Raw genomic sequence first — 23,954 nt, forward strand, 5'->3', positions numbered from 1 at the left:
AAGTACAGTTGACCTAAATGAACTTTGTTGTTTCCCCATCAACTCTCTGCCTCGTTTGAGAGTGTAGGAACCCTTCCTTCCGTTTCACTGACAGAGTGGAAGTGTTTAACCACGCTGTTAATAATTTGAATCAAAAAACTTTTTGCAAAGTTTTGTTTTGCTGCTACTGAGCAAACAAGTTTGATCCATTGTGGAATAATGGCCTTGGGATTGTGAAGATTCAGTGCCGATCAGATGTAATTGCTGGTATTTAACTTGGTATGATCATGACTGTGATGAAGCTAAGAACAGTAAATCCTGCAATACTGAAAAAGCTTGTTAAACTAACCGAAGAAGAGGACTTCTTGTTTTTTTTCCGTTTTTTTTGCAAGCACTAACTAAAGTGCTGACTGCCTCTCAGGGCCTTGACACTACTGTTCTCTGATTCATGTTAGGGAAAAAGTCAGTATTAAGCTGGGCCCAATGCAGTCTCTCCAGTGCCTTATAAAGCCTCAGCATTACATCCCTGTATTTATATTCTAGTCCTCTCAAAATAAAATGCTAGCATTGCATTTGCATTCCTTACAACTGATTCGATTTGCACCTCCACTACCTACACACTGGGGGTGATTTTACAGAGGCCAATTAAGCTACAACTTCACACATCATTGGGATGTGGGAAGAAACCAGAGCACCTGGGGGAAACCCAAGAAGAATGTGTAAACTCCACGCAGACAGCACCAGAGGTCAGGATCGAACTTGGGTCACTGGCGCTGTGAGGGAGCTCTACCAGCTGCACCAGTATGCTGTCAGTGTGTAGCCCTGAATTTAAATTTAGTATTAAAATATGCAAAATAAAATATATTATACATTGCAATCCTGCCTTGCAGGAAGGGATGGTTCATTCAATTTTCAGCACATGCCACACCTATAGAACAAGCAATGTTAGCCTGGATTGTTGCCTAGCTGAGTTGGGGCATTATTTTGGAGCCACAGTTATAGTTTTCTTCTACAAAGAGGGAAAGAGTAAATTACTGGAGCAAAGAATGTAAATATAATGGTTATATAAGTCACGGTATGACTAAATGTTGCGATGGGCCTGGGAGTCTGGGTTAGGTTAAGGGTGAATGAATCATACACCAGATTCCCATGACCTTGCTAGTTGTACAATACATTGTGGTGCAGGGTGAGAATTCATCAACATTCCAACCCCTTACAGAATGCAGAGCTATGTATGGTGTGTTATGTCACAGTGAGGCCAAACCAATCTTTCAAAGACAAGTTGTGAGATTAAAGAGCTGTTCCCATCCATAGCTTGCCAAAGACATTGGAAACTGGACTGTCCCTGAATGTGACAGACTGCCATTTGGCCCAATTTCCTCGAAATACACTTGAAATGATCTGAATCTGGTCAGTAGAGTTTGAGCTATTTGGCTTAATGCATTCTTCACAGAGTCACAGAGTCATTGAACCATACAGTGTGGAAACAGGCCCTTCGGTCCAACTTGCCCACACTGGCCAACATGTCCCATCTACACTATTCCCACCTCCCTGCGTTTGGCCCATCTCCCTCTAATACTGTCCAATCCATGTAGCTGTCTAATTATTTCTTAAACATTACAATAGTCCCTGCCTCAACTACCTCCTCTGACAGCTCGTTCCATACACCCAACTCCCTTTGTGTGAAAACGTTACCCCTCAGATTCCAATTAAATCTTTTCCCCTTCACCTTAAACCTATGTCCTCTGGTTTTCAATTCCCCTACTCTGGGCAAGAGACTCTGTGCACCTACTTGATCTATTCCTCTGATGTTTTTATAGACCTCTATAAGATCATCCCTCATCCTCCAAGGAATAGTCCCAGCCTCTGCCTATAGCTCAGACCCTCGAATCCTTCATTAACAAATATTCCAGTGATTTAAAACGTACTTAATTTAAATCCATTTGCTTTCTATCATGATTTTGGTTTGAGAAAATTAATCTTGCATGGTCTTTTTGATTGTGTTAATGCTAAATCTGTTCTGTTGAGGAACATATTCTCACAGCAAACACTCTTCTGCAAAGAAATTTGAAAAGTCATGATCAAATGTGAACTAATTGCACATTGGCTCGAAGTGAACTACTGAGAAAGTTGCCCATAATTGATTAGTTGATTATGGAATTAGTTGATTTATTCCTCCTGCAAAGGAACAAAATATCTATAATTTTGCAATATCTGTAATCAATGCTTATTGGTTTCAATCTACCAATTAAATCACTTGTTTCCCCAACAATTTGGGCAATTAACCTAGAATTAACTTGGAAACCCGTACGTCAAGTAGGAGCTATCAGACCTTTCCATCATGCCCATTGAGAAAGGGAGTCCCAAATATTTACAACACACTGAGAGAAAGAATATTGCCTTCTTTCTGACTTAAATGGGCAAATGTTCAATATTAAACAGTGGCCACAATCTTGTTTCTCTTACAATAAACTCTCCAAATCAATGCCAAAATTCCTTATCAGATAAGGATCCGATTTGGTGGGAATCTGGTTCATTTCCTTCTTTTTGTTCCATTGTCTCCATTTATGCCTCACACTGCCTTGGCCAGTATCTTAATCAAGGGTGAGTCGCACCCTGCCCACTCCTCCCCTCCCCCATCAGGCAAAAGGTATATAAGTGTGAAAATCACACCTTCAAATTCAGGGACAGTTTCTTCCCAGCTGTTAACAGGCAACTGAGCCATCCTTCCGCAACCAGAGAGCAGTACTGAACTACTATCGGACTACACAAAATTGCTGGGGAAACTCAGCGGGTGCAGCAGCATCTATGGAGCGAAGGAAATAGGCGACGTTTTGGGCCGAAACCCTTCCTCAGACTGATGGGGGGTGGGAGAAAGAAGGAAAAGGGGAGGAGGGGGAGGAGCCCGAGGGCGGGCGGATGGGAGGATGGGAGGAGACAGCTAGAGGGTTAAGGAAGGGGAGGAGACAGCAGGGGCTAGCAAAATTGGGAGAATTCAATGTTAATGCCATAAGGACGCAAGGTCCCCAGACGGAATATGAGGTGCTGTTCCTCCAATTTCCGCTGTTGCTCACTCTGGCAATGGAGGAGACCCAGGACAGAGAGGTCGGATTGGGAATGGGAGGGGGAGTTGAAGTGCTGAGCCACCGGGAGTTCAGGTAGGTTTTTGCGGACTGAGCGGAGGTGTTCGGCGAAACGATCGCCCAACCTACGCTTGGTCTCCCCGATGTAAATCAGCTGACATCTAGAGCAGCGGATGCAGTAGATGAGGTTGGAGGAGATACAGGTGAACCTTTGTCGCACCTGGAACGACTGCTTGGGTCCTTGAATGGAGTCGAGGGGGGAGGTCAAGGGACAGGTGTTGCATTTTTTGCGGTTGCAACGGAAAGTGCCCGGGGGGGGGGTGGTGCGGGGGGGAAGGGAAGAATTGACGAGGGAGTTGCGGAGGGAGCGGTCTTTGCGGAAGGCAGACATGGGGGGAGATGGGAAGATGTGGCGAGTGGTGGGGTCACGTTGGAGGTGGCGGAAATGGCGGAGGATTATGTGTTGTATTTGGCGGCTAGTGGGGTGAAAGGTGGTCCTTCTGGTCCTCACCTTTCACCCCACTAGCCGCCAAATACAACACATAATCCTCCGCCATTTCCGCCACCGCCAACGTGACCCCACCACTCGCCACATCTTCCCATCTCCCCCCATGTCTGCCTTCCGCAAAGACCGCTCCCTCCGCAACTCCCTCGTCAATTCTTCCCTTCCCCCCCGCACCACCCCCTCCCCGGGCACTTTCCGTTGCAACCGCAAGAAATGCAACACCTGTCCCTTCACCTCCCCCCTCGACTCCATTCAAGGACCCAAGCAGTCGTTCCAGGTGCGACAAAGGTTCACCTGTATCTCCTCCAACCTCATCTACTGCATCCGCTGCTCTAGATGTCAGCTGATTTACATCGGGGAGACCAAGCGTAGGTTGGGCGATCGTTTCGCCGAACACCTCCGCTCAGTCCGCAAAAACCTACCTGAACTCCCGGTGGCTCAGCACTTCAACTCCCCCTCCCATTCCCAATCCGACCTCTCTGTCCTGGGTCTCCTCCATTGCCAGAGTGAGCAACAGCGGAAATTGGAGGAACAGCACCTCATATTCCGTCTGGGGACCTTGCGTCCTTATGGCATTAACATTGAATTCTCCCAATTTTGCTAGCCCCTGCTGTCTCCTCCCCTTCCTTAACCCTCTAGCTGTCTCCTCCCACCCTCCCATCCGCCCGCCCTCGGGCTCCTCCCCCTCCTCCCCTTTTCCTTCTTTCTCCCACCCCCCATCAGTCTGAGGAAGGGTTTTGGCCCGAAACGTCGCCTATTTCCTTCGCTCCATAGATGCTGCTGCACCCGCTGAGTTTCCCCAGCAATTTTGTGTACCTTCGATATTCCAGCATCTGCAGTTCCCTTTTGAATACTATCGGATTATCTTTGATTGGACTTTACTTGCTCTACCTTGGGCCCTTATCATATAACTGTGCACTGTGAATAGCTTGATTTAGTCATGGATTGTCTTTCCATTGATTGTTTAGTAAACAACAAAAGCTTTTCCCTGTACCTCAGTACACGTGACAATAAACAACACTAAACTAAACTGAAATAATGCGCTGACAGCTAATCAGAGTCACCCTATCTGCTGAGCGGTCTTGACTTTACACAGATGATAAACCCATGTCACAGACGTTAGTGTGAAGCCTTGAAGCTCAGAGAGAAGCCGAGCCATTTTAGGCCCTTGACAAAGTGCCACATAAAAAGTTTGTTTACCACATTGGAAATTGTGGTAGTGGGGGAAGTGTGATGAATTGGATTGAAGACGGTGAAGACTGGTTATCACATTAAAGAGTCATAGGAAGTTATAGAGTCATATACTGTAGCACAGGAACAGGTCCTTTGCTCAAGTCATCCTTGCTAGCCAAGATGCTCCATCTAAGCTTGCCCCATATGGAGCTAAACTACTCCCATAGAAAAAAAGAGTTGGAATAAATGAATCTTTTTTATCAAGTTGGAAGCATGTAACAAGTTAATATTAATTATCAGTGACTAGTTTTGATAAGTTCATAAGTTCTTGGAGCAGAAGTAGGGCATTCGGCCCATCAAATCTACTCTACCATTCAATCATGTCTGATCACTCTTTCCATCTCAACTGTGTATTCCTCTCACAAAGTGCAAGAAGCTCAAGTAACCCAATTAATGTCAAGTCAAATCAAAAGAATGGAATATGCACAAATGTTCATGCATAGACATGTATGCTCATGCATACATGTTGTATATCACAATTATCTTAATGTTCTTTGAGCAAGATTTAGTTAATTTACACTAATTACAACAAAATATGAGGCAGTTTTTACATCACGAAAGGCAGTGTCATAAATGAGGCCATGTTTTTGGATCCGTTCTTGGTCTTCAGTTATTTGCTATCTAGATTAATTATTAGGAGGAGGGAGATGAGGGCAAGTATCCAAGTATTCAATTTGGCCAATGATAGAAAAATGGGTAGGAGGCATGAGCAATGAATTCAGCAAAAGGTCAGTTGAATAAGCCGGTGAAAACTTGGAAAATGGAGCTTAGTGTAGGAAAGTGTGAGATGGTACATTTTGGTAAAAAGGAATCAAAAGGCAGACAGTTATCTAAATGGAGAGATATTGCATTTGAACTGAATATCGTTGAATCTAGGAATATAGTTGAACCAAGGGGCATTTGTGCATGAATCACCAATTAGCAGGCAGGTGCGGCAATTAGTTAGGAAGACAAATGTCACTGCATTTTATTACAAGGAGTTTAGAAATAGAGACAGTAAGAAAGTTATCCCATCATGAATGGCTAAAGAAAATGGATCTGTATTCTTCGAGGTTTAAAGAAACATATGAGATCCTAAAGAGGCTTGGCAGGATATATTACTGTGTTTCCACTTACGAGTCTTGAATAAGAAATCACGATTACAGGAGAAGAGCAAGCTCATTTGAAACATGTAGACACAAGGAACAGCAGATGCAGGTTTACAAAAACGACAGAGTGCTTGAGTTGATCATTAGAACAGGCAGCATCTCTGGAGAGCATGGGTCGGAGATGTTTCAGGTTAGGACAACTTCTCCAGTCTGAAGAAGGGTCCCAGATAGAAATGTCACCTAACCATGTTCTCCAGAGATATTGTCTAATCTGTTGTGTTACTCCAGCAGATAGTGTCTAGTTTTTCATTCAACACACATGCTTGGAAGGAAATTCATCTCATAGATGGTGATGAATTTTGAGAATTCTCTACACTGGAGGTATTTAAAGAGAAAGTAGACCACTTTACATACTGGAAAGAACTGCAGGGGCTGGTTCACACCGAAGATAGACACAAAAACCTGTAGTAACTCAGCGGGTCAGGCAACATCTATGGAGAAAAGGAATAGCTGACGTTTTGAATCGAGACCCTTCTTCAGACTGTTCAGATCGATTTATGAAATCGGGTTCTGGGGAACTGATGCAGAATAGGAGTAGAGACTTCAGGCAGATTGAGCATGATTTCTGAATGGCAGGGCATTCAGGTGACTTATTCCTGCAATTATTTTCTTCAACTTTCTTCCACATTCCTGGTCAAGTAATATTGTTTTGTTCTCCTGCTTGGTTATTGGTCCAGACATGTGGTCCAGAGGGGGTGGAGTGGCTCTGTTGATACGGAATGAAATTCAGTCTCTTGTGAGGGTGACATTGAATCAGAAGATATAGAGTCATTGTGGATAGAACTGAGAAATTGCAAGGGTAAAAATATTCTAATGGGAGTTATCAACAGGCCCCCAAACAGTAGCATGGAGATAGGGTGCAAGTTGCATCAGGAGTTAAAATTAGCACGTAACAAAGTTAACAAAGCTACGGTGGTTATGGGAGGTTTCAACATCATAATCATACTCATACTTTATTAGCCAAGTATGTTTTGCAACATACGAGTAATTTGATTTGCCATACAGTCATACCAATAAAAAGCAACAAGACACACAAAATACATTTAAACATAAACATCCACCACAGTGGCTCCTCCACATTCCTCACTGTGATGGAAGGCGAAACATGCAGGTAGAGTGGGAAAATCAGGTTGGTACTGGACCTCAAGAAAGGGAGTTTGTAGAGTGCCTCCGAGATGGATTCTTAGAGCAGCTTGTACTGGAGCCTACCTCTTCGGATCGTTTACCTTGTCGTGGTGAAGAGACTGGCATGACCCCATGATTCCGAGAGTGATGCCGTCGGAAGCACCAGCTTCTGGTAGGGCCACCCATGGCAGTAAGGTCGAGGATGAGGATCCAGACTAAGAACGATCCAACCTACAACACCTCAACGGCGGGCCAGGCAGACAAGGTTATCTTGAACTCAACGGCTCAACGGATAAAGGCTGCAACAGATCTATCAGCTGCAATTGTCTTGGTTCCCATGTCATTGGAATTAGTTGATTGATTTGTGAAGGACCGTGTGCTTCTTGGAGTGCAACATCAAGTACACGTTAAACAAACACACGCACAGAAGTCTTCGTTCTGTGAGCAGCACATATTACAATGGAACGTAGACCATCATCCTCGACCTTGAGGGATAGCCACAACGACTGGAGCCTACCAGGGAGAAGGCAATTCTGGATTTTGTGTTGTATAATGAACCGGATTTGATAAGGGAACTCAAGGTAAATGAACCATTAGGAGGTAGTGACCATAATATGATAAATTTTAATCTGTAAATTGAGGGGGAGAAGATAAAATCAGAAGTGTCGGTATTGTAGTAGAACAAAGGGGACTATGTTGGTATGAGGGAGGAGCTGGCCAAAGTTGACTGGAAATGGACCATAGTGGGGACGACGGTGGAACAGCAATGGCAGGTGTTTCTGGGAATAATCCAGGTGATGCAGGATCATTTGATTCCAGAGTAAGAAAGATTCTAAGGGGAGTAAGAGGCGACCGTGGCTGACAAGGGAAGTCAATGACAGTATAAAAATAAAAGAGAAGACGTATAACATAGCAAAGATGAGCGGGAAGCCAGAGGATTGGGGAACTTTTAGAGATCACAGGAGATCAGTGGGGAAAATTAGGGCACATGGTATTGGGGGTAGAGTATTGACATGGATAGAAAAATGGTTGGCAGACGGGAAACAAAGAGTAGGGATTATCGGGTCTCTTTCAGAATGGCAGGCAGTGACTAGTGGGGTGCCGCAAAGCTCAGTGCTGGGACCGCAGCTATTTATAATATACATTGATGATTTAGATGAAGGAATTAAAAGTAACATTAGCAAATTTGCAGATGACTCAAAGCTGGGTGGCAGTGTGAACTGTGAAGAGGATGCTATGAAGATGCAGAGTATCTTGGACAGGTTGGGTGAATGGGCAGATGCATGGCAGATGCAGTATAATGTGGATAAATGTGAGGTTATCCACTTTGGAGGCAAGAACGGGAAGGCAGATTATTATCTGAATGATGTCAGAATAGGAAAAGAGGAAGTACAATGAGACCTGGGTGTGTTTGTACATTAGTCACTGAAAGTGAGCATGCAGGTACAACAGGCAGTGAAGAAAGCTGATGCAATGTTGGCCTTCATAACGAATGGATTTGAGCATCGGAGCAAAGAGGTCCTTCTGCAGTTGTGCAGGGTCCACACCTGGAGTATTGTGTGCAGTTTTGGTCTCCTAATTTGAGGTCGGACATTCTTGCTATTGAGGGAGTGCAGCGTAGGTTCACAAGGTTAAGTCCCGTCATATGAGGAAAGATTGGAAAGACTGAGGCCGATTCATTGGATGCATTCAAAACAGAGTTAGATAGAGCTCTTAGGGCTAGCGGAATCAAGGGGTAAGGGAAGAAGGCAGGAACGTGGTACTGATTGTGGATGATCAGCCATGATCACATTGAATGGCGGTGCTGGCTCGAAGGGCCGAATGGCCTACTCCTGCACCTATTGTCCATGCATCTATGTATCTATATATTTGTACAATGACTATAGCATGTTTCCCTGAATTTCTTGTACTTCCAATTAAATGTTTTGTTTCAGAGATAAGTCCACCGAATCCCACACTAACAATCGATCACCCATTCACACTAGTTCTATGTTGTCCCACTTTCTCATCCACTTCCTGCATGCTAGGGTCATTTTATGTGGCCAATTAACCAACAAACCCGCACGTCTTCGGGATGTGAGAGAAAACCAGAGCACCCAGAGGAAACCCACGAGGTCACAGAGTGAACGCTCATAGTCCACACAGACCGCACCTGAGGTCAGGATCTAACCCAGGTCTTTACTGGTGGTGTCCTTGTAATCCAGCTGATTCAGAAGTCTTGAACCATGAAAATAAACATGCATGAAGCATCTCAATGGTTTGAAATCTCTCTCACTGTTTAGTACATGTAGAACCTCAGCTCCAAATATTGCATAGAAAGTCACAATGGTGCAGAGTCCTGGGTTCAGTCCTGAGTACGGGTGCTGTCTGTACAGAGTTTGTATGTTCTCCCTAGGACTGCGCGGGTTTTCTCTGGGTGCTCCGGTTTCCTTCCAAACTACAAAGATATATAGGTTTGGCAATTAATTGAATTTGGTAAAAAAAAATTATCCTTAGTGTGTATGATAATGTTATCCGGGGTGATCGCTGGTCGGCGCGGACTTAGTGGGCTGCTTCCGTGCTGTATCTCTAAAGTCTAAAGTCTTAAGTAAAGCCTAAAGTCAAATTAAGATCCGGAGCAGAGTGAAATTTGAAGGCACAGGAGACTGCAGATGCTAGAATCTCGAGCAAACAATAAGCAAACTGCTGGAGGAACTCAATGGGTCAGGCAGCATCTGTGGGGGAAATAGGCAGATGATTCAGGTCAGAGCTCTTCTTTATAGTGCTCGGTCCTCAGTCTGAGGAAGGCTCCTGGCCTGAAACACCGTATGACTAGTTCCCGCCACAGATGTTGACTGACCCGCTGAATTCCTCCAGTAATTATTTTTATTCAGTTAAATTTAGCTAACATTTAGGTCACGTTTTGTTATGTTGTTCATTTCTTCATGATTTTTGCATTTGAGTCCACGCCTTTGGAAGCCTACACAGGCATAAGATTGAACTTTTCCCCTTGGTATCATCAAGAATTTGCAATCGCCTACGCAGAGCACACAATATGGCATTGTGAAATGAAACGAGGCTTGCACTAATTAGTGGGACTTTTGCCCGGAAAATGGTGACCAAAACCTGAATGGGGTGAAAAGTCAGATTAAGCTATCCTTTCTAAATTGCCTAACTAAGATACATTCTCTGAACTAAGTTCATCAAAAGTATTGTGAAGGAAGGAACTGCAGATGCTGGTTTACACCGAAGATAGACACAAAATGCTGGAGTAACAGGCAGCATCTCTGAAGAGAAAGAATGGGTGACGTTTCGGGTCGAGACCCTTCTTCAAATGTTTCATTTACCTGAACCGAAATGTCACCCATCCTTTTTCTCCAGAGACGCTACATGTCCTGTTGAGTTACTCCAGCACTATGTGCCCATCTCTGGTATTAGAATTAGAATGCCTTTATTGTCATTCAAACTAACAAAGGTTTGAATGAAATTTCGTTCCCTGCAGTCAATACAGCAAAGAAAAACCCACACAATTAACACAGTTCCACACAGACATCCATCACAGTGAATCTCCAAACACCTCCTCACTGTGATGGAAGGCAAAAGTCTTATCTCTTCTCTGTTCTTCTCCCGCGGCCAGGCAGTCAAACTTCTGCGTCGAGGTGATTGAGGCTCTTGATGTTAAAGCCCCCGGCGGGCGATGGTAAGTCCCGCGGCCAATTAAGCCGCGCCGGGCGATGTAAGGCCCTGTGACGGGCCGATTCAAACCCCGCAATTCGGGGCGGGTGAAGTTGCCGTTGCGGGAGCTCCCGAAAATCGGTCTCCTACCAGGGACCTGCGAGCTCCCGATTTTACCGTCCACAGGGCCTGTGGCCGAAGCCTCTGAAGCTCCGAAGTCGGGTCGCAGCCGCAGTGCCACCACAGCCTCCGAAGTCAGCCAGCTCCGTGATGGTAAGTCCGCAGGCTCTACGACTGGAGCCCTCAGGTTGATTCCGGTTGGAGGCCGCCAGCTCCACGATGTTAGGCCCGAGCAAAACGGAGACACGACAAGGAAAAGGTCAAGGAAGAGATAAAAAAGTTTCCCCCCCCCCCACATATACACAACTGAAAATAAACCAAAAACATACTCCGCGCAAGACAAAGAAAAAGGAAAAAGACTGACAGATTGCAGGCGAGCCGTAGGAAACTAAATTTTCTTGAACATATTTCCAAATCTTTTTGTAAAATATATAAAAATGTGATTATTATTTACTAAAAAGCCTCACTATATTACATCCGTTGGAATAAAATCTGATATACTTACACCGCCTGTGAAAGGAAACCGATAACTGTTAAATTCTCAAGGCACGTGATGTGATAATTTACCTGGAAACTTAGTTATAGCTTTCCCTTAGTGAGTTTGAAAACGTATTCAAACATAGAGGTGTTGCCACGGAAAGGATGCGGAGAAGATTTCGAGGATGTTGCCGGGTCTGAAGATCTTTCCTGGCCTCTGAAGATCTTTCCTGGTCCGAGAACACTAACGCAATTATCAAAAAAGCTCATCACGCCTCTACTTCCTGAGAAGATTACGGAGAGTCGGATTGTCAAGGAAGACTCTCTCTAACTTCTACAGGTGCACAGTCGGGAGCATACTGACCGGTTGCATCGTGGCTTGGTTCGGCAATTTGAGCGCCCTGGAGAGGAAAAGACTACAAAAAGTAGTAAACACTGCCCAGTCCATCATCGGCTCTGACCTTCCTTCCATCGAGGGGATTTATCGCAGTCGCTGCCTCAAAAAGGCTGGCAGTATCATCAAAGACCCACACCATCCTGGCCACACACTCATCTCCCTGCTACCTTCAGGTAGAAGGTACAGGAGCCTGAAGACTGCAACAACCAGGTTCAGGAATAGCTACTTCCCCACAGCCATCAGGCTATTAAACCTGGCTCGGACAAAACTCTGATTATTAATAACCACTTTCTGTTATTTGCACTTTACCAGTTTATTTATTCATGTGTGTATATATTTATATCATGATATATGGACACATTTATCTGTTTTGTAGTAAATGCCTACTATTTTCTGTGTGCTTAAGCAAAGCAAGAATTTCATTGTCCTATACAGGGACACATGACAATAAACTCACTTGAACTTGAACTTGAACTTGTCTCGAGGGCCTGAGCTGCAGGGAGAGGTTGAGCAGACCAGGATTCTATTCCTTGGAGTGCTGGAGGATGAGGGGTGATCCTACAGAGGTATAAAATCATGAGAGGAATAGATTGGGTAGACGCACAGTGTCTCTTGCCAAGAGTTAAGGGATCGAGAACCAGAGGACTTAGGTTTAAGGTGAGGGGGGAAAGATTTAAAAGAAATCTGAGGGAAAAAATTTTCACACAAAGGGTGGTGGGTGTAAGGAACGAGCTGCTGGAGGAGGAAGTTGAGGGATCGCAGTGTTTAAGAAACATTTAGACAGGTACATGGACTGGACAGGTTTAGAGGGTTATGGGTCAAATGCAAGCATGTGGGACTAGTGAAGATGGGCATGTTGGTCAGTGTGGTCAAGTTGGGCTGAAGGGCCTGTTTCCATGGTGTATGACTCTCTGATAGAGGCAAGTGGGTTGTCCACAGCGGGCCAGTCAGCATCTCTGGAGAAAAAGAATGGGTGACGTTTCAGATCAGGACCCTTTTTCAAACTTGAGTCTAAAGAAGGGTCGTGACCTGAATCGTCACCTTTGCTTTTTATCCAGAGATGTTACCTGACCCATTAAGCACTTTGTGTCTATCTTTGGCATAAACCAGCATCTGCAGTTCTTTGTTTCAAAGACGCATTATACAAAAATAATTAAACTTCAATAAGTTAATAAAGTGGGCAGTGATTTCTGGACTTGGGGGTTCATTACGGATAGTACTTGATTCCTTGAGTCGACAAGTTCACGTAAGGCAAGTAGCACTGATCAATTTCAGTGGACATGAAATAAACAGAGAGGAGGAAGTAGCTGGTGTGTAGATGGAGTTAGATAAAGCAATGTGGGAGGATAATCACGTGACACATAATTGTAAGCAAGCACCAGTTGGACCAAAGGGCTTATGTTGTGCTGCCCATTCCATGCAGTTTTAAGTAAATCATATTTTATTTTTAAACAGCATGTGGCTCACGCTGAACAACTTCTCGATTCTTAAAAGAAAAGTTCCGCAGATGACCGAATAAAAACAAGAAATGGTGAAGATAGAAACATAGAAACATAGAAATTAGGTGCAGGAGTAGGCCATTCGGCTCTTCGAGCCTGCACCGCCATTCAATATGATCATGGCTGATCATCCAACTCAGTATCCCGTACCTGCCTTCTCTCCATACCCTCTGATCCCCTTAGCCACAAGGGCCACATCTAACTCCCTCTTAAATATAGCCAATGAACTGGCCTCGACTACCCTCTGTGGCAGAGAGTTCCAGAGATTCACCACTCTCTGTGTGAAAAAAGTTCTTCTCATCTCGGTTTTAAAGGATTTCCCCCTTATCCTTAAGCTGGGTCCCCTTGTCCTGGACTTCCCCAACATCGGGAGCAATCTTCCTGCATTTAGCCTGTCCAACCCCTTAAGAATTTTATAAGTTTCTATAAGATCCCCTCTCAATCTCCTAAATTCTAGAGAGTATAAACCAAGTCTATCCAGTTTTTCTTCATAAGACAGTCCTGACATCCCAGGAATCAGTCTGGTGAACCTTCTCTGCACTCCCTCTAGGGCAATAATGTCCTTCCTCAGATTTGGAGACCAAAACTGTACGCAATACTCCAGGTGTGGTCTCACCAAGACCCTGTACAACTGCAGTAGAACCTCCCTGCTCCTATACTCAAATCCTTTTGCTATGAAAGCTAACATACCATTCGCTTTCTTCACTGCCTGCTGCACCTGCATGCCAACTTTCAATGACTGGTGTACCATGACACCCAGGTCTCGCTGCATCTCCCCTTTTCCTAGTCGGCCACCATTTAGATAATAGTCTGCTTTCCTGTTTTTGCCACCAAAATGGATAACCTCACATTTATCCACATTATACTGCATCAGCCACACATTTGCCCACTCACCCAGCCTATCCAAGTCACCTTGCAGTCTCCTAGCATCCTCCTCACAGCTAACCCTGCCCCCCAGCTTAGTGTCATCCACAAACTTGGAGATATTGCCTTCAATTCCCTCATCCAGATCATTAATATATATTGTAAATAGCTGGGGTCCCAGCACTGAGCCTTGCGGTACCCCACTAGTCACTGCCTGCCATTGTGAAAAGGACCCGTTTACTCCTACTCTTTACTCCTACTCTTAAAAAAGATACTCAACATACCAGGCAGCCTCTATGGAGAAAAAAAACAGGGCTGTCATTGTATGTCGATGCCTGAGTACATTAGTTTAGTGCTGAGATATAGCGTACAAACAGGCCCTTCAGCCCATTGAGTCCGCACTGACCAGCAATCACCCGTGCACTAGTTCTATCCTGCACATCAGGGACAATGTTTACAGAAACCATTTAACCTACAAACCCGGACGCCTTTGGAATGTGGGAGGAAACCATACAGGGAGAACATACAAACTCTGTACAGACAGAATCCATACTCAGGATTGAACCCTGGTCTCTGGCGCTGTAAGGCGGTAACTCTACCGTTGCACCACTTTGTCACCTCAAGTATTTTCTGTTTTAATTTCAACTCCAAGCGGTTAGTATTTGCATTCAGAAAAGATGGCATGGTTCCCATATCCCCTCTTCTTGGCAAAGCTAGCAGTGGAGGCCCTCGAATTGTAATTAAATGTTTGTTTTTCAAAAAATATTCTGGTACCATTTGGTTAGGGTTTCCAAAATAGTTGCCTGGGCACCTTATCCAACAGGAAGAAACTTTTAATCAACAGATTATTCATGTCCTGTATCAGACAAAAAACAAAATCAATTTGAGGTTAAAGTGGATGAAAAGAGTAACTTAACAGGTCATTAAGATGGAGAGATTGCAGGGAAGATTTACGAGGATGTTGCCAGGACTTGAGGGGCTGAGCTATCAGGAGAGGTTGGGCAGGCTAGGACTTTGTACAAAGGAGGTTGACAGCTGATCTTATAGAGGTAGAAAATCATGTGGGGAATAGATAAGGTGAATTCACAGAGTGTTTTACCCAAGGGAGGGCGAATTAAAAGCCAGAGGACATAAGTTTAAGGTGAGAGGGGCAAATTTAATACAAAACTGAGGGACAACTTTTCACACAGAGGCCTGTGCTGTGCTGATACCTCGATCAAAGATCTTATAGCGGCGCTCCGCTATAGGATCTTTGACCTCGATGGCCTTAAATTTTATATGACTCACTCATGAATAATCACTTAAAAATGTTTACCTTGGGGCAGATGAAGTGCGACTTTTGCTCCTGGCCCTATGAGCATTTTTTAAAGTGATAACAATTCTCAACATCTACTCCAAAGAAAAGCAGGAACTGTCTGATATGAGCACACTTTCCACCACCCACTCAAAATTTGATCAAAGATAAATTCAACCACAATCAGTTAAGAACATAGAGTATAGCACGGCACCACATAGCAACAAGCCTTTCGAACCACAATGTCTGGATCGAACATGATACCAAATTAAACTAATCCCTTCTCGATTGTAATCATCTTTCGTCTTTCCGCCGACTGGTGAGCATGCACCAAAAGTTTTTAACTGTACCTCGGTACATGTGACTATAAGCTATTTTTTTGTTTTGGTTTTAGAGATATAGCGCAGAAACAGGCCCTTTGGCCCACCGATTCCACACTGATCAGCGATCCCTGCACACCAGCACCATCCGACACAAAAGAGGAACAATTTTTACAATTTTACCAAACCAATTAACCTACAAACCTGTACGTCTTTGAAGTGTGGGAGGTAACCGGAGCTCCCGGAGAAAACCCACACAGGTCACAGGAAGAATGTACAAACTCCGTAGAGACAGCACCCGGTCAGGTCTCAGGCGCTGTAAGGCAGCAACTCTACTGCTATGCCACCATGCCAACAAACTAAACTCAAACTCAAACTGCCTGCATGTGATCCATATTTGTCTATTCCCTGCATATTCACGTGACTGCCTAAAAGCCTCTATCACTGAGTCTTAGCCCTATCCTGCTGTTGTAAGGAACTACACCCGCTGCCACTATTCTTGCAGGTGCATCTATGTGCCCCTGAGAGGCTATCTGCCTCGCAATAGTATCTAAAATGATACACTTGTTTGAGAGGGAGACAGCCACAGGAGAGACATACACCACTCCCTGCCTGCCTCTCTTGATGGTCACCCATGTATCTACTATCTGTGTATCCCTGAAACTATTATCTATAACCCTCCTTGCCCCCTGCATACTCCTCCACTGCTGCACCAACTGATCCATGTGGTCTGAGAGGAGCTGCAACTGGACTTACCTCATTCAGACATCATCGTCAGGTACACGTGATTGCTCCCAGATTTCCCACCTCAGACCGGAGGAACTTACCACTCCCCTGACTACCGTAACTGATCCCTAAACACGCACGGAATAGGCACTTTTTCCATGAGCAATAATCAAATGTCAATTCCTTTCAATAAAATAAGACAACCACAGAAGGACACTCACAGATGGGCACTGTGTATGGCACAGTGGCGCAGCGGTAGAGTTGCTGCCTAACGGCGTCAAAGACCCAGGTTCGATCCTGACAATGGGTGCTAAACCCGGGTTTGATCCTAACTACGCGTGCTGTCTGTACTGAGTTTTTACTTTCTCCTTGTGACCATATGAGTTTCCTCCGGGTGTTCTGGTTTCCTCCCACACTCCAAAGACATGCAACTTTATAGGTTAATTGGATTCATCAAAATTGTAGGTTGTCCCTAGTGTATATGATAGTGTTAGTGTACGAGGTGATCGCTGGTCGGCTTGTTTCTGTGCTATATCTCTAAAGTTCAAAGTAAAAGTCTCATGAATGCTCTCCAGAAACCAAAAATACTGATTTGCAGAATTAATAGTGGATGACAACAATATAATTATTTTGTTCTTGAAAGTGTGAATACAGGAGAATTTCTTATTAATCTCTCCCGTGGAGAGATTTTCTGTGTCTTCACATTTTTTGACACACCCCACATTTAGTCTTTTTTTTCCAAAGCTAAATAGAACCAGCACTATTCTGGAGAAATCCTACAGCACAGAGCACCCTCTACTGTTGCATAGCATCTGGTGAGGGGGAAAAAACACAGAAAGCAAAGATGGTTAAAGATGTAGAGATGACAGAGGGGCAGGGTGAACAAGGGGAATATCGACAATGGAAAGAAGACCAAGAGAAATTGAACGATGCACGTGGACACAGGAACTGCAAATGCTGGTTTACATAAAAATAGAATTAATGATACAGGTTGATCAAAACTGACCAGTTCTGAAATAAACTAGAAAAGCAGGTTATCTGAAATCATGAAATTCAATATTAAGGACTGTAACATACACAATCAGAAGATAAGGCACTCTTCCTGGAGCTTACAAAGAACAGTACAGCACAGGAACAGGCCATTCAGCCCACAATGTCTGTGCCGAACATGATGCCAGAGGGAAGCCAAACGCAAACTGGAGGAACAGAGTCTCATATTTCGCTTGGGCAGCTTACAACCCAGTAGTATGACCATTGGTTTCTCTAACTTCATAACCCTAGTATCCCCTTTCTCCCCATCCTTCCGCCACCCAAGTTGTACCACCTTCAAAGTTGTCTTGTTGAGTCTCATTGTACTCATTTTTACCTTGCACACGGCTAACAATGGCCTGTTTCCTTTATCATCGTTACTTTTCAGCATATCTTTCATTCATTTGTTCTATTTCTCTCTACATCACTAACCATATCTCTCATTTCCCTATCCGCAGACTCAGTTTGAAGAAGGGTCTCGACCCGAAACGTCACCTATTCCTTTTCTCCAGAGATGCTGTCTGACCCGCTGAGTTACTCCAGCTTTTTGCATCTGTATTTTACAAGCTAATCTCATCTGCCAGCATACAATGAAAATCCCTCCAATCTCTGCATACCCATGTACCCAGTTAAAAGCATCATAAACACTACTATTGTATCTGCCTTCACTACCCCCCCCGGCAGTGTTTCAGGTACCACCACTCCTTGTGTGAAAAAAACATGCCCAGCACATCATCTTTAAGTTTTGCCCCTCTCACTTTGGGGTTCGATACATCAGTATAAGAGGCAAAAGACAGAGAGCTCAAATGGTGCTAGGATGGAGAATTGAACAAACAGTGGACTAAAAAGAAGTATATTTGACCAACTGCACTTTTTCTCACCATGCTTCATCTAACGATTTTCCCAGTATAATGCGGAGAAATGTGGAAAATCCACTTTGGATGAATAGACAGAAAAACGATGTGTTTTTTAAATGGTAAAACCATTGAAAGATATTGATTCAGCAAGCAATAAGGAAGATAAGTAGGATGTTAACCAATATTGCAAGAGGACCTAGGGACGGAACAGTGGTTGCTGGCTTATAGTGCCAGAGACCCAAGTTCAATCCTAACTACGGGTACTATCTGTATGGAGTTTGTATGTTCTCCTGTGAGCGTGTGAGTTTTCTCCAGGTGCTCCAGCTTCCTCCCACACTCCAAAGACGTGCAGGCTTGTAGGTTAATTGACTTTGGTGAGTGTAAAAAAATTTGTCCCTAGTGTGTATAGATTAGTGTACGGGGTGATCACTGATTGGCGTGGACTCGGTGGGCTGAAGGGCCTGTTTCCGCGCTGTATCTCTAAAGTGACTAAAGGATTGCTTTAAGATTAAATGCACCTTTCTGAAATTATACAGGACTCCTGGGAAAAAATGGGACTTAAACAGATCCTCACCCAGTATCCGATCATTTATTTTGTTGCTTTTTGTCACCAATTATTATGCGTGAGTTCTCTTCCCACAAGACCTTTTGGCCAATCTATTTGTGCATGTATTATCTTTTTACAAAAGTATTTGCTTTTAAGCTCTTTGGAGCATTGTTAAGACATGAAAAGTCTCAATAAAACTCTTTGGATTCTGTGATCTGAGTGTACAGCCAGTCAGTGTCATGTCCAAAGAATGCCAGGAGAAAGTAAATCAAACTGATTTTGGTTGTTGTGGTCATATTTTAGCTTTCCTGATTAACTGATTTGCAATCTAAGCCAAGCAGCTGTCTTCTATCTAATAAAATTTGACATGGTTTAGTTTAGTTTAGAGATGCAGCGTGGAAACAGGCCCTTCCGTGCCAAAAAGCAATCCCTGCACATTAACACAATCCTACACTCACCAGGGACAAATTTTACATTTATCAAGCCAATTAATCTACAAAACCTGTATGTCTTTGGAATGTGGGAGGAAACCGAAGATCTCGGAGAAAACCCACGCAGGTCAAGAGGAGAACGTACAAACTCTGTATAGACAGTAACCGGAGTTGGGATTGAACCCGGGTGTCCGGCACTGCAAGCGCTGCCAGGCAGCAATTCTACCGCTATGCCCCCGTGCCCATTGTAGAGAAACTGAGGCCCACAGGAGTCCAAATGTGCCAAATAAATGGAGAATGAGAACAGCTAACACATTGACTGAAACTAGCAAATCATCTCGACTATAATCAGGTGTCAACTCATGATATGAATCAAGAGTATTTTGCTTCGACAACCCAAAGTTGCCTGAGATGTTGGCTGTCAAGCAAATAGAACGTTGAGATGTTTATCACCTGCTACTCGTTGTTCTTTACAGACATATGGTATATTTAGTTTAGTTTAGTTTAGTTTAGTATAGTTTTGTTTCATTTTGTTTTGTTTCATTACAGAATGGAAACAGGCCCTTTGGCCCACAGAGACCGTGCCGACCAATGATCACCAGTACACTAGTCCTATGTTATCCCAGTTTCGCATCCTATACACTAACGGGGCTGTCCCACTTAGGCGATTTTTCAGGACTGCCGGCCACTGGAACGGCGACTGGAATGGCGACTGTCAGAATGGAACACATGCACACATACACACATCGCTTCCTTCACCAGCCCGTTATGCAGGCAGGGGGCAGGGCAGGCGGGAGGAGTGCTGTCTGAGTGAAATTCACATGGTGCAAAGCCAATGCGATACAGACACACACCACGATGAACAGGAAGGTTGGCGCTGTAATTAAGACGGTGAAAGCACAGTGTAAGGGAAGGGTCACTTAAGTCCTTTCAAAGAGAGGGGGAGAGGGGGGAGAAGGGGGGTGAAGGGAAGAGAAGGGGGAGATGGGGTGGGGAGAAGGAGTGGAGACAATCTTTAAGAAGCAAGAGATACAAACCTGTACGTCTTTGGAATTTGGGAGGAAACCGGAGCACCTGGGGAAAGCCCTAGTGGTCACAGCGAGAACGTACGGACATGGTAGAGACCGCACCCAAAGTCAGGATCGAACCCAGGTCTCTGGCGCTGTAAGGCAGCAAATCTACCGCTGTGCTACTGTGCCTGAAATTGCTCCCTGAAATTTAACTGAGGCACTTTAAGTAGCACCTGAGGTGATAGAACAGAGCTGCAAAGTGCAGAGTATCAAATCTCAACAAAGGGAACAAACTATTTTCCTGCTTGCAGACAGAAAGCTGGGGATTGGTGACCCATTTGCCTGAGATTGCTTCAGTACAATTATTTATAAAATCTTCTGAGGAAATATCAGCAACACTTGGAACAAACATTGAACTCGAAAATGGGCAACAAGAAATTGCGGATAATTGTGGACACAGTTCAGTCCATCCCACAAACCAACCTCCCTTGCATTTATTCAATCTCCACCTCACACATCTCCGGCAAGGCCACCAGCATAAACAAGGAGGAGTCTCACCCCGCCATACACAACGGCGCCCCACTCCTGCAGTCCGCCGCTCTATAATTATGGACAGTTTCTTCCCAGCTGTTATCAGGCAACTAAACCATCCTACCAATAACTAAAGAGCAGTCCTGAGCTACTATCTACCTCACTGGAGACACTCAGACTATCTTTAATCGGACATCAGTGGACTTTATCTTGCACTGAACGTTATTCACGTTATTTCCTTTATCATGTATCTGTACACTGTGGATAATAATAATAATGGATGGGATTTATATAGCGCCTTTCTAGAATATTCAAGGTGCTTTACATCGCATTATTCATACATTCCTCAGTCACACTCGGTGGTGGTGAGCTACTTCTGTAGCCACAGCTGCCCTGGGGCAGACTGACGGAAGCGTGGCTGCTAATCTGCGCCTACGGCCCCTCCGACCACCACTAATCACTCACACACATTCACACACAGGCAAAGGTGGGTGAAGTGTCTTGCCCAAGGACACAACGACAGTATGCACTCCAAGCAGGATTCGATGGCTCGATTGTAATCATGTATTGTTTTTCCACTGACTGGTTGGCATGCAACAAAACATTTTCACTGTAACTCGGTACACGTGACAATAAACTCAACTAAACTAAAGAAAAAATCAAGCCACTGCATGAACCCAACAGATTGAGCAACATCTGTGGAGTAAAATAAATAGTCATTTGTTTCCACAGATGCTGCTTGGTCTGCTAAGTTCCTCCACTAGTTTGTTTTTGGGTCCAGATCCCAGCATCTGCAGTCTCTTTGTGTCTCCATTAGACACAAAAGTCTGCGTAACTATCATATTTACTGAGCAATTCAGTGAGAGTGAGAGAGTTGCTATTACCTGGTGAAATTATATCTTTTTTTGGTATAAGCTCCTTGACAAGGTATCAATTTCCTTCTTTTTAACCTCATTCCCACACCCACACAATCACTTCACCTCCGCTTCCTTCCAATCTGCCAAACATCTCCTTGCTACAGAGAATTATAATTAACCTGCGGCCCTCATTGTAAATCCAAAGATATTTCACATTTTGACAGCAGTGAGAACACAAAGCTATTGTTTACTGTATTTTTTAATTTCCTGACTTCCTCCTCCAAAACTTGTAATCACAGTATCAACTTTTATTTGTAGGTGAAAGCCACTCATCTCTGAGATATCATCTACATACCTGTAAGTTGCATGAATCATCTCATACAGTGCAGTCGTGGCTGATCAGATTCCTTTAAAACCTTGTCGAACTGAAAGTAACGGCCATGGCCATGAGAGTGACTTCCTTATTCTGCATTTAACTTCCTGAAACCAACCATAACCACAGAAAACTTGAATCTGTCAAAAAGAAAGCGTGTTTTAAGCTGAAAATGTCATATATAAGGGGACGATAAAGGTGATTATAGAATGTTAAATGTGATTTAGAAAACAAAGCATCAATTTATTTTTTAGCTTAGGATGGCATGGTGGTGAAGTGGTAGAATTGCTGCCTTAAACAGCAACTGAGACCCGGGTTTGATCCTAAACTCGGGTGCTGCCTATAAGGCATTTGTACAATCTCCCCGTGACTGCTTGGCTTTTCTCTGGGTGCTCCAGTATCCTCCCACACTCCAATGACTCCAGGTTTGTAGATTAATTGGCTTCGGTAAAAATTGTAAATTGTCCCAAGTGTGTAAGATAGTGTTAGTGTACGGGGATCATTGGTCAGCATGGACTTGGTGGGCTGAAGGGCCTGTTTCAGCGCTGTATCTCTAAATTAAACTAAACTAAACTAAACTAAACTAAGCTCTCCAAATAATCATATCTTTTTATCAAACTAATTAAAATATCAAATCAAAAGTCATATTAAATAGTGAAACACAAGTGGTGGAATAACTCAGTGTTAGGCAGCATCTGCGGAAGGAATGGATGGGTTATGCTTGGAGTCAGAACTCTTCTTTAGTCTGAAGACGAATCCCAACCTGAAATATTGGCTATCAACTCTGAGGAAGAGTCTTGTTTCAAACACAATGCCTGTTTATTCCCTCCATAGATGCTGCCTTATCTATTGAGTTACTCCAGCACTATGTTTTGCTCAAGATTCCAGCATCGGCTGTTCTTGCGCCTCCATGATCATATTAAAGATGCTTGTATTAATATCAGTTTTGTTCAGTTTAGTTTAGCTCAATTTAGAGATACGGTGCGGAAAACAGGCCCTTCAGCCCCCGTGCCCGCGCTGACCAGTGATCTCTGCACACTAGTGAACAATTTACAATTTTACCAAGGCAATTAACCTACAAACCTGTACGTCTTTGGCGTGTGGGAGGAAACCAGAGATCCTGGAGAAAACCCACGCAGATCATGGGGAGAACGTGCACCCGTAGTCAGGATTGAACCCGGGACTGGCGTTGTAAGGAGCAGCCCTACACTGCAGCACCATTCTTGATGCAAGAAATTTCTGTTTCATGCTACAGTTTTAGCCTCTCTGCCCAGTTTTAATACAGTCTAACAGTTATCTACCTGACCTATCTGTCCTTTGTTTGATGATTTTCTCATCACTTTTTCCGAGTCGTTCTATTATGTATAATAGGCTGCCGGTTTTTCTTTTTCTTTATGTGATCTATTTGATTCAATCTCAAATGTTTTAATTTATTAAAAACAAGGTCCATGAGATTTGACGCCTTGAGCCTGTACGTCTTTGGAGTGTGGGAGGAAACCGAACACCTCGGAGAAAACTCACGCGATCACAGGGAGAAGGTAAAATTCCGTACAGACAGCACCAGTGATCAGGATCAACCCAGGTCTCTGGCGCTGTAAGCATCTCTACCGCTGCGCCACCATGCACCCTTGTGGGTCTTTGAACTAGTGCTTGATTCCTTACAAATGTTGGTCTTTGCTCAGATTTGTACTTTAGTTCCAGATGTCTGCACTGAATGGTGCTCAGACTCATCCTTACAACCGAGTGGTTTACCCACCAGGCTAATTCATCTGTAGCAGACATAATTGGATTTGCATGAATAATTTGTAGCCTATCACCAATTTCAACCAAATATGTCTTGGTTTCTCAAATCTCTACTGAGGTTCATACCTCCCACTTGTATGGACTGAACTTGC

The 23,954-nt window shown here is 44.0% G+C and overlaps 1 protein-coding gene across 1 annotated transcript in view; it reads right to left on the minus strand.

Annotated features, from left to right (window-relative positions):
* The window catches only part of ptpn7 (protein tyrosine phosphatase non-receptor type 7), a 72,105-nt gene extending 49,961 nt beyond the window's left edge, over window positions 1–22,144 (minus strand). Inside the window, exon 1 of the mRNA XM_033042480.1 lies at window positions 22,042–22,144. The gene's annotated coding sequence lies outside the window, so the exon portion shown is untranslated. The remainder of the gene's footprint in view (window positions 1–22,041) is intronic.
* Window positions 22,145–23,954: the final 1,810 nt, after the last annotated feature.

The sequence above is a fragment of the Amblyraja radiata genome, chromosome 24 (genome assembly GCF_010909765.2).
Source record: "Amblyraja radiata isolate CabotCenter1 chromosome 24, sAmbRad1.1.pri, whole genome shotgun sequence".
Taxonomy (NCBI): Eukaryota; Metazoa; Chordata; class Chondrichthyes; order Rajiformes; family Rajidae; genus Amblyraja; species Amblyraja radiata.